The sequence below is a fragment of the Microcebus murinus genome, chromosome 2 (assembly GCF_040939455.1).
Source record: "Microcebus murinus isolate Inina chromosome 2, M.murinus_Inina_mat1.0, whole genome shotgun sequence".
NCBI lineage: Eukaryota > Metazoa > Chordata > Mammalia > Primates > Cheirogaleidae > Microcebus > Microcebus murinus.
The window spans coordinates 97,743,076-97,753,959 of record NC_134105.1 but is presented as its reverse complement, the minus strand read 5'-3'; the positions used below and the strand labels follow the sequence as shown (position 1 = coordinate 97,753,959).

At 40.7% G+C, this 10,884-nt stretch overlaps 1 pseudogene; it reads right to left on the bottom strand.

The window, feature by feature from the left end:
- Positions 1–368: 368 nt before the first annotated feature.
- Positions 369–10,730, bottom strand: LOC105869808 (dynactin subunit 4-like; annotated as a pseudogene).
- Positions 10,731–10,884: the final 154 nt, after the last annotated feature.

The window sequence follows — 10,884 nt, the reverse complement described above, 5'->3', positions numbered from 1 at the left end:
AATGCCTGGCCTATGCTCCCACTTTCCTAGGAATAGGATTCGGTAGTGTGTGGGTACATTGTTATAAACATGGCCTAATGATGCAGTGGTTTCCCCATTCAGGTTTATGGTAACTCTGTCCTTTGGGATCTGCCTGCCAGTGGAACCTTTTTTTTAATTTTGAGACAGAGTCTCACTCTGTTGCCTGGGCTAGATTGCTGCAGCATCAGCCTAGCTCACAGCAACCTCAAACTCCTGGGCTCAAGCAATCCTGCCTCAGCTTCTGGAGTAGCTGGGACTACAGGCATGTGACACCATGCCCAGCTAATTTTTTCTATACATATTTTAATTGTCCAGCTAATTTCTTTCCATTTTTTTTTTTTTTTTGAGACAGAGTCTTGCTTTCTTGCATAGGCTAGAGTGAGTGCCGTGCTGTCAGCCTAGCTCACAGCAACCTCAATCTCCTGGGCTTAAGCGATCCTCCTGCCCCAGACTCCCGAGTAGCTGGGACTACAGGCACGAGCCACCATGCCCGGCCGATTTTTATATTATATATATTAGTTGGCCAATTAATTTCTATTTTTATGGTAGAGACGGGGTCTTGCTCAGGCTGGTTTTGTACTCCTGACCTTGAGCAATCCGCCCGCCTCGGCCTCCCAGAGTGCTAGGATTACAGGCATGAGCCACCGCGCCTTGCCTCTTTCTATTTTTTTTAATAGAAATGGGGTCTTGCTCTTGCTCAGGTTGGTCTCAAACTCCTAAGCTCAAACAATCCACCTGTCTCACCAGTGTAATCTTTTGAGGTAGAAGTGGGCCCACGCTGAGTTCTACATGGTGACTGAGCCAGATGACTTCTGTGCCCTGGTCACTATCTTCAATGGGGGAGATGGAGGCTGCCAGGTGTTTAAAATCATGCTTCATCTTGAAGCACACGGTCATTGTGCCCTCATGTTGTGGAGTAACTTTGATGAAAATACACACTTTGTTGGCCTTTCTGAAGGCTATAATGTCAAGATTGTCCTGAAAGTCTTGGGGTTCTGCAACTCATTGTACTTTAGGGCTAAGTCCTTGCCAGCGAAAATAAGCTCCTTGTGAGGCTTAGCAGTGCACTTGATATTATTAGGGACTCCCTCCTCACACTCCAACAGAGTCACATGGGTGAGATCCTCCACTGGATTCTTAAGAGTCAGGAGGACCTGGCTCTCTTTTATGTAGCAAAGGTTGAAAATTGACATGAATTCTCACTTCTGGAATACAATTGACAGCAACCAGTTGGGTTTTGAATTTGATAGATGTTGGATTAAATTCTGGCTTGTTCAAATTATGTTCACATTTGTGGCAATGCAGGGACAGTTTGATCAGAAGATGTTTGTGGCAAGGATAGAGCTGTGAAGCACAGATTGGTTGGAAATCAGGCTGTAAGAGATGCTGCAGAAGGGTGGTCACCTCTGTTAAATTTACTGGTCTTGGATAATAGTCTTCAGGTAGAGGTTCCACTTCAACTATAGCCTAAGCTGGCCCAATCTTTATCTCTTTCTGGTCCTCTCCTTCTTTAAGGGAAAGTCTGGCAAGGGTACTGATGGATGTATCAGCTCATGGTCCATGAAGCCTGATTCCAAGACTGTAGGGGACTGACATATATTTTCCTAGTTAAGAATTAAATTTAGTAATGTACATGCTCTTCCCAGAGCATTTAAAAGTAATATGTTCTGGACAAGGCCCCTGTTGCCTTGAGGCATAACAAAGGACCTGAGTTGCAAGTAAGCAAGAGCTACCCCGCCCCACAGCATTGGGGATCTGGAGGCCACACGATAAACACATTGTTCCTGTGATTGCTGCATACACCCCAAAGGTGGCTGGTTAGTCAATGACGGATAAGACCCCTCAAGGGAGGGGCACTTAAGCCAGGCACAGCCACTGGGGTTCAGCCGAAGATCTTAGGGGATCACCCTAAGAAAAGCTGGGGATGAGAAATGCCCCCTGTGACTTGCCTTGCCCATCCTTGCTAATCTCAGTCCATGATCTATGCCTAGCACCTAGAGCAACCACCTGGAAACCTTGAGCCAGGGGATATCTTCTTCCCTAAGGCTACGTATTCTGGAATTTATGGCCATTGCTGCAATGCCTGGGTGGTTACATACAAGGAACTAACTTTAATTTTTTAGAGTATAAAAATAAAACTGACCCCGTGTATTATTACTCGAGTCAACTGTCTGTATGTGTGTCCGCATTTTTCTTTGTGTTCTGCGTTGTGTTTTGTGTTCTGTGTTCATCCTCCATCCTGCAAACAGGCCACGACACAAGACCATATTTGTCCCAAAAAGCCAGAAGCATGTACTTTCTACACCGTGCCAGTTTCTTGCAATCATGCTCAACTTTCTCTTTCTGAGCAAGCTGCTGGTAATATTCAATCAATTTGTCCATTGGTTGCATGTGAGGATTTTCAGGTTCTTGTCAACCACTACTAGCAACAGATTTGTCTGCTATGCCCATATCTACAGACATCTAGCTACAAAATCCATGGAACAGGTAATAGGTTTCTTCACAGTGGTCTTGGCTGGGGCATCTGGAAGCTATGTGGAGATACTTATTGCCCAGGTGGAGAGGGTGTACATGTAGCCAGGACAGTCAAAGCATTGGCACATCTATTCTTTTTTAGTTTGGCTTCAGGCGATGGTGTATCTTCTAAGCAACTGGGACAATAATGAGAGTCCACCTCGTGAGACACACATTCCAGCAACTGCAACTCGCTACAATAGTGGGAGAAATAGAGCTGCGAAAGTGGGCCTGAACCTTTTATCCCTGGACTAGACGGAGAACCCTCTCTCTCTCCAACTGCAGCAAGGACGCCATCTTGGAGAGGGAGGGCCCATGCTTCTACACGCATTTTTGTGCAGTAGTCGCCTCCTCTAAATTCTCTACTTGCCCACCTAGCTACCACCTATACTATCCTCAAGATTTGGTTCATCTGTTATCTCTTCCAGGAATGTCTTCCTGGTCCCCAATATGAAACAGGTGACCTTCCTTTGTGTTCTCATTATACCTAGTATATTCCTCAATTATATTTGATGAATATCCTTATGACACTACATAATAACAATTGGTTCTCTCACCTGTTTCCTCCTTAAGCTAGTGAACTCCTTGGATGAAGATACTTTGTAATTAATCTGTATGTTCTTAGTGCCTAATGTAGTGCCTAGAACATAGTAAGACCTCAGTAAATTAAGAATTAATTAATTGAATGAATAAATTCCACACGAAAAGTAAACATGATTTTTAAAGGATTACATCAAATAGTGAATACTACTTTTATAAAAAGTGATTAAGAAGATCAAAAGGTGCTTAACATCTTGAAATGTCTGTGAGAACAAGCATGTTCTTCCAGAAAATATTCTGAGTCATTGACTCAGTCAGTATATTACCTCTAATGTTTGGTTGTGACTTGAAACACAAGCAGTATGTTCCATCTATAATTAATTTCCTCAAACACGGGACTTAAAAAGTGAGGATCTTAACACAGAAAGAAGGTGATGTATATGTCTTCCTTGATCCTCGTGTTGCCCTGATCCTCATTGCTGTTTCTCTTTGCTTTCTCAAATTCCTCAGGTCCTTTGAAGCACTCATAATTTCTCTAAATTGAAGGTATTTACAGACTTGCTTACTCCTCTTCATTTAGTGAAGATGTTAGCACCAAGCTCTCTGCCTCTCTATATATTCATAACTACTCCTGAAGTTGATGTTAACATCTATGTAATACTTTCATCAATCTAATGTATCAGTTAGGATTAGGTCCAGCTACATATAACAGAAAAACCCCAAACAATGGCTTAAACAAGATTAAAGTTTATTTTCGTCTTACATAAAAAAGTCTGGAGGTAAATAGCCCTGAGATGATGTAACAGCTCCCCAGCTCCTCTTTCTGTTCCACTATCCTCAGCATGTGGCTTCTACCTTATGGTCCAAGGTGGCTGCTGGTCTCTAGCTACTATATGGACATTCTACACAGAAAGAACGAAAAATGTAAAAAGAAAACAGCACACCCATTTTCTTTTAAGGAAATTTAACAGAAGTTCCATATAACATTTGCACTTAGATCTCATGGGAATAACTTAATCACATATATGTAGCAGCTACCAGGGAGGGTAGGAAATGTGTCTTTATACAGAGAGGCAACGTGTCCAGATACAAATCAATGTTCTGTTATTAAGGAGGAAGGGAGGATGAATGTTAAAGTAGACCTCTAACACTCTCTTTCACCTGGCCTTTCAATTCTGTGGCCTTTTTACTACAATGACTTTATGATCTGCTTCACCTTATCTTCCTACACCCATGGTCATATCTAAGGCATTGTCATTACTAATTATTGCAACATCACTAAAATATCAATTTCAAGCATCCCCTTCTCCAAAACTATCTCTTAGCTTTTCAGTTCATTCACTCTGATACTCCAGCTCCAGCAGTTCTTTGACTCCATTGCGCCTTTCATCAACCTGCTCAGTCTTCACTGCCCAGCCCACCTGGTTTAAAACCCATGGCCCGTTGTTATAATCACACACTACCTACCATGCAGTCTCAACTCTTCTGTTGCCCTCCTGTGTACTTGTTTGGCTAAACTTCACTTTTGGTTATGTGCCTGCACCAAAACAGCTAAACATGGCAAGAGAAAAATAACACTATGGTGACTTGCCTTGTCTTAAATTCATAACCACCAAACATAAGTGGGCCTTCAGTGCTACCTGTCAATCACACTTCATTTTTCTAGTTAATTCTCTGTCCCACTCTTCTAGTTGATTATTTTATACCTCCCATCTGTGCAAACCTCAAATACGTTGTTCTGTTTCCTCAGTCAGCAAATCACCTTGCTTCTTTTTTTCTCTAAGAAAATAGAGCAATCAGAAGATTTTCACATCTCTCCACTCGGTGCCCAAGGTTTTTACTGGGGGCTAGTCACATAGGCACACTCTGCTTAGCACATGTCAAAATTTCAGACTCCCAGAAGGAAGGCAGGTTTCAACATAAACTGCATTGTGTGTACAGACTTTACACACAGTGAGCCACTCCTATGCTTAGGATGGTAAGAACCTCCTCTCACATCTAAGTTCCCAGACACAATCCATGGCCAAACCTGCAAGCTGGCCTTTCTACGGATAAGTAGTCACAGGCCTGGAGTCATGCTCTACCTGCTTGAGAGGGTGGTATCTTCATAAATTATTTGGAATTCTTCTGTATGAGAGATTTGTTCCCCCACATCCTGGTTGGTTTTGATTGTTTATTTCTGAGATATGGGAAGCATTTTTATGGTTCTAAGAATCAGCTAATTCCTTTCTGCATAATTCCTTTCATCAGGGATCTCCAATACTGGTCTTGACTCTGACTTGCTTAGCTCAGTGTTTCTCAAATTGTGTTCCTTGAACCAGAAGCAGCAGCAGCACCTGGCACTTGAACAGAAATGCTCAGGCCCCACCCGAGATTGACTGAATCAGAAACTGGGCCCAGCTATCTGCATGTTTGGCCCTCCAGGTAACTTTGATACATAGTGAAGTTTGAGAACACATTGAGTTAGCCAGAAGGAGAGGTAGAACTGTACGTGCTCTGTCTGGCCTCCAACTGATCCTGAGGCCTTTACTGTTCTGCACTATCTGCCAGTACTGACAGCTTCTGATTTATGAAAACTGTGTGGCCAGGGGTGAGGAGTTGGTATGGTGCTGGGATGTTTTCAAACTAGCATCTTGCCTTCCTTGAGGATTTTCAATAAACTTATTTAAAGCTCTTTTCAGAGTCTTTTTTCTCCATTTTCTTGAGTGCAAATTTCTCTCATGAGAAGAGTCTTCTGACTATAGAACTGGACTTCATGTATTTTTAGTGTTTTTATTGTTTTACTTTAGTAATTTTTTTAACTTTTTTATTTTGAAATGATTTCAGTCTTTCAGAAAAGTTGCAAAAAACTGTACAGTTCCTGTACGCCCTTTACTCAGGCTCCCTGAAGATAACATTTCACATAACATTATAACAGTTATCAAAACAAAGAAATGAATATTGATACAATACTATTAACTAAACCACAGACCTTATTCAAATTTCACCACTGTTTCCACTAATTTACTTCTTGCATTCCAGGATCGAATTCAGGATCCCATATTGCATTTACATGTTATGTCTATTTAGTCTCCTCTAATTTTTGTCAGTTCTTCAGTCTTTTTTTGTCTCTCAGGACTTTGGCACTTCTTAAAAAACTAAGTTCCATATTTTATTTTCACTTATTCAATTTAAACCTAATGCTCTTTTTCTGTCATAGGATCCCACTGAGGATCCCACACTATCTTTAATCACTAGTCTCCTCTAGACTGTGATAGTTTCTCAGACTTTCCTTGTTTATGATGACCTTGGCAGTTCTGAGGAGTACTGGTTAAGTATTTTGTAGAATATCCCTTAGTTTGTGATTGTCTGATATTTTTTCTCATTATTAGGCTGGAGCTCTAGGTTTGGGGGAGGAAGGACACAGAGATAAAGTGCTATTCTTATTATATTATATTAAGGGTATGTGCTATTAATGACTTATTACTAATGATGTTAGCCTTGATCACCTGGCGGAGGTAGAGTTTGTCAAGTTTCTCCACTGTAGAGTTATTCTTTTTCCCCCTTTCCATACTGTATGCTTTGAAAGGAAGTAACTATACTCAGCTCACACTTAAGGGGTGAATGATTATGTTCCATCTCCTTGACAGCAAAGTATCTATATACATTTTTGGAATTCTTCAGTATGAGAATGATCTCCCATTTATTTGTTTATTTTATCATTTATATCAGTATGGACTCATGGGTATATATTTTATAATTTGAGTTATAATCCAATTCTGAATTATTTATTTTATTGTTCAAATTATTCCAGCTAAAGCCATTGGGACCTCTTTTAGTTGGTCACTTTTTCACTATTTTTTAAGTATTTCTTTACTTCCTGGCACTATAAGGTGCTCCAGACTCATTATATTTCCTGTCCCAGTCCTAGAATCAGCCATTTCTCCCAGGAGCCCTGGTTCCCTTTATTAGAGAATGGTATTAGAAACCAAGAACTGGGTGTACTTATTGCTCCTGGTTGTCATTGCTTCTAGGTCCCTCAGAGGACAAAGCTTGGAAATACATGTGTCTACTAACCTACGAGTAAACACATATTTATAAGTATTTCTATTAATATATTTATCCATCTTTACCTATCTTAAGCTAAACATGAATTCATACTGATGTCTCCAACCCTAACCCAGGATTTAGTGACCACATGCATAATCCTCTCATTTTACAGATGAGAAAATTTACAACTAGAAAGATAAAGACACTTGCCCTAAGTCGAACAATTTACAGTGGGCAGTCTACTTGCACCAAATCAATACTTATGTGGTGATGATGTATTCATACTAGGTACTCAATCAGTGCAGTTTAATTAAGATGCTAATTGAGATACTAATTCTTCCAATAATGTAAGTCTATAATTTTGGAAAAGGACATCTTCTGTGAGTGTTAGGTCATAGCTGTCACGATACATCACACCCATTTGGAGTCACAGTGGTTTCTATAGAGATTTCAAGAGTGTGTGCTCCTCTAGCGCAATGGCTGCTTAGCATAGGCTGAATCAAGGTTTGTTGAACTTAATGGACTGTATATATCATTTCCAGAAATACTGGGTAAATATTTAGCGTGAGCCTCATTTATAAAATGGAATATGACTGGTCATCTGGTCTGCCTACCCTCACAGTACAGTTTTGAGGATCACATGATATAATTTATATGTAAATCCTTTGGAACTTGAAAGGCAGAATTATGATAGCATTGGGGGAAAATTCTATAGCTTTGAATTCGGTCTTTCTTCCTTTGGATGGGCAATATGTATGACCTTCTCTACCACTTCTCTACCCTATATAAAAACTATAAAAAATTGAGAATAAAATAAAATTTTTAGTGTTTGTTTTCAAAATAATTAGTTTACCCAATAGCTGAGTAGTCTCTTTGTATATAAACTTATATCTTTCCTCTTGCTACAGCTAATTTTATTCATAGTACTTTTTTAAATTTATGTATAATTTTTATACAGCAAAACTCACCCTTTTTAGTGTATAGTTCAGTGAGTTTTGATAACACCACTACAATCTAGATACAGAATTGTTCCATATCTCCCCTCCGCAAAATGCCTTCATGCTCCTCTGTAGTAGTTAACCATTTCCCCAACCCCCAACTTCTGGCTATTGCTAATCTGTTTTCTGATCCTATAGTCTTACTCTTTCCAGAATGGCAAAATGGGCTTGGCATTACCTCCCATAATGCATTTGAGATTCGTTCATATTGTTGTGTGTATCAAGAGTTAGTCTTTTTTTTTTCTGAGTAGTATTCCATTTATGGCTATATCGTATTTTGATTATTGATTCAGTAGGTGAAAGACATTCATGTTTTCTCCATTTGGGGATGAATGTGAATAAAGCCAAATATGTTTCCTACAAATAAACATTTGTGTACAGGTTTTTATGTCAACCTGTTTTTATTGCACTTGGATAAATACCTAAGAGTGGGATTACTAGGCTGCATGATAAGTATATGATTAACTATAAAAAAGATCAGATTATTTTTTGCAATAGAAAACATCAAGATCAGATGTCATACCCATCCTTGATCATAAATGGGAGATGGACCTGGTGAGTGGAGATGGGATTATTAGCCTCCAGATGCCGAATCTAACCTGTCATCCAGTTCTGTAAAATCAATACACTCTTCCTGCATTCCCACCTCTCAGAGGAAGTCTGACACCTTTAGCAGTGTGCATGAAAGCTTGCATGTGAGGCCTCCCACACTTTTTGCTGTTTTCCTGTTTACCAGACAGAATGGTTGATCTGAGGAGATCAGTGGCAATGACATCCTATGTACAGTAATATCAGGAGAACCCCCACCAATTACTTTGCCTATTACTGTCTTTTCCTTTCCTCTTGAAGGAAATACAGAGCATTGGTGTGACAGCAATAAAACTCAAGGGAGCACTTACATTGGCATTGGTTAAAAGGATCTTGTTTTTTTACCTACTAATTCCTGAGTCTAAAAAACAAAATAAAAGGAATTTGGGAATAAGGAGAAGACTTAATTCTGCCTACAGCATCAAATTACTTTTGTTCTGTGTCTAAAACATGCAATATTCAAAGTTGACTTTATCGACTGTTGAGTGTCTTAAAAATGCTATTAGAACAGAATAGTGTCATGGATAGTTTCCCAAAGCAGATGATCTAAAAGTCATTTCCATTTAGCTTTACAAAAACAGTATCTCTCTTTAATTAAGTTTTCCATTGACTAAGCTGATTCAACTATTGCAAGGAAATACATACCAAGGACGTATTATTTGGCATGGAGAAACCACCCTGGGGTCAGAAAACTGAGATGTACACAAACCAAGGTTTAATGTATTATTCCGTGAAGTGTCTTGTTTCAGAGTCCCATGGAACTGGGGGGCGGCGAGTGGAGGGAGAAAGATAGGAATAACCAAAAAGGAGGTACCCAGCACTAAAGTTTTTGAAGGGGTGAGCAAGAGGTTGCAGTATAATTGTACCTTTTTTCTGCAAACTATTTTTGGTTAAGAGACAGAGAATGAGTGTTTAAGGGGCAGAGCAAAGAATGGAGGAGCAGTGGATTTGTTGGACTTTAGTGGATTTTCAACTTCATAATATAAAAACAAACTTTTCAACAAACAAAGCTGCACATTCAGAAAGGTTGGTCTGTGAGACGGGTCCCCCATCACAGCTGTGTTTAACCCTAAGGCTGTTAGAAATGTAGTATAGCAGTATTGACTCCGCAAATGTTTATTAAAAGCTTACTCTGTCCAAGGTGCCTGCAGAATATGAAAAGGAATCAAACCTGGATCTGCTGCCTGCCAGCTCTTAAAGCAATGCTTCTGGCACTTTAATGTAATCTTAAAATGCAGATTCTGATTCTGAACATCATGGGCATGGGACTCAGATTCTGCGTTTCTAACAAGCTTCCAAGTTATGCCAATGCTGCATGTCTGGGTAACACACGTTGAGTGATCAAGGTTTCTAGTGAGGGATGAGACATGCATATAATACAAAGAAAGAATTCATAAATACCTTAGAAGTTCCATCATATATATTATATATATATTATATATATACACATATGTATATATATTTACACACATATGTATATATATACACATATATGTGTGTGTGTATATATATATATATATATATATATACACACACACACACACTGGATTTCCCCCTCCCAACTCCAGGACTGTCTTTGCCCGTTTTATACTTATAGTGTTCCTTCTGATGTTTTTGTTGTTGCCCTGCATCTTGAATTGGTTTTTTTTATGGGGTTTCTTGCTGCATATGCTATTTCTTAGCCTAGAAGAACATTCTCCTCTTGAGACTACCATTTTACTAATTTGTCAAGGTCTATCCCCTAATCACCCCATCTTGAATTCTCTGGGACCTCCAGTCGTGCTGACAGCTCCCTCCTTGTCGCTCCCCACCACACAGAGTTTCAACCTCCAACAATTAACCACCACTTCCTTCTGCCCTGAGTTGGAGGTCTGTTTTCTCATTCTCCATAGGAACCCACCTCTCCGGGTCGCCTATCACAAGGACGCTAGGCAGAAAACGTGCGGCGCACCTGAGGCCAGGTAAGGGGCCGGAGAGAAGGCAGCGCAGCTCCCGCCGACACCGAGCACCGCAGCGCGGCGCCGAGGGTCTCTTCCGGCCCGTCCGCTCCGCCGGGCGCTCGCGGGGGCTCAGCGCTCCCGCGCTCCCCGGGCGCCCCCTCCTGGCGCCGGAGGCTGCGCGCGGCTGCCCACCATCGAGGCGGCGAGGGCAGCTAGAGAGGCCGGCGGGCCCGGGGCGGCGCGGAGGCAGGCCG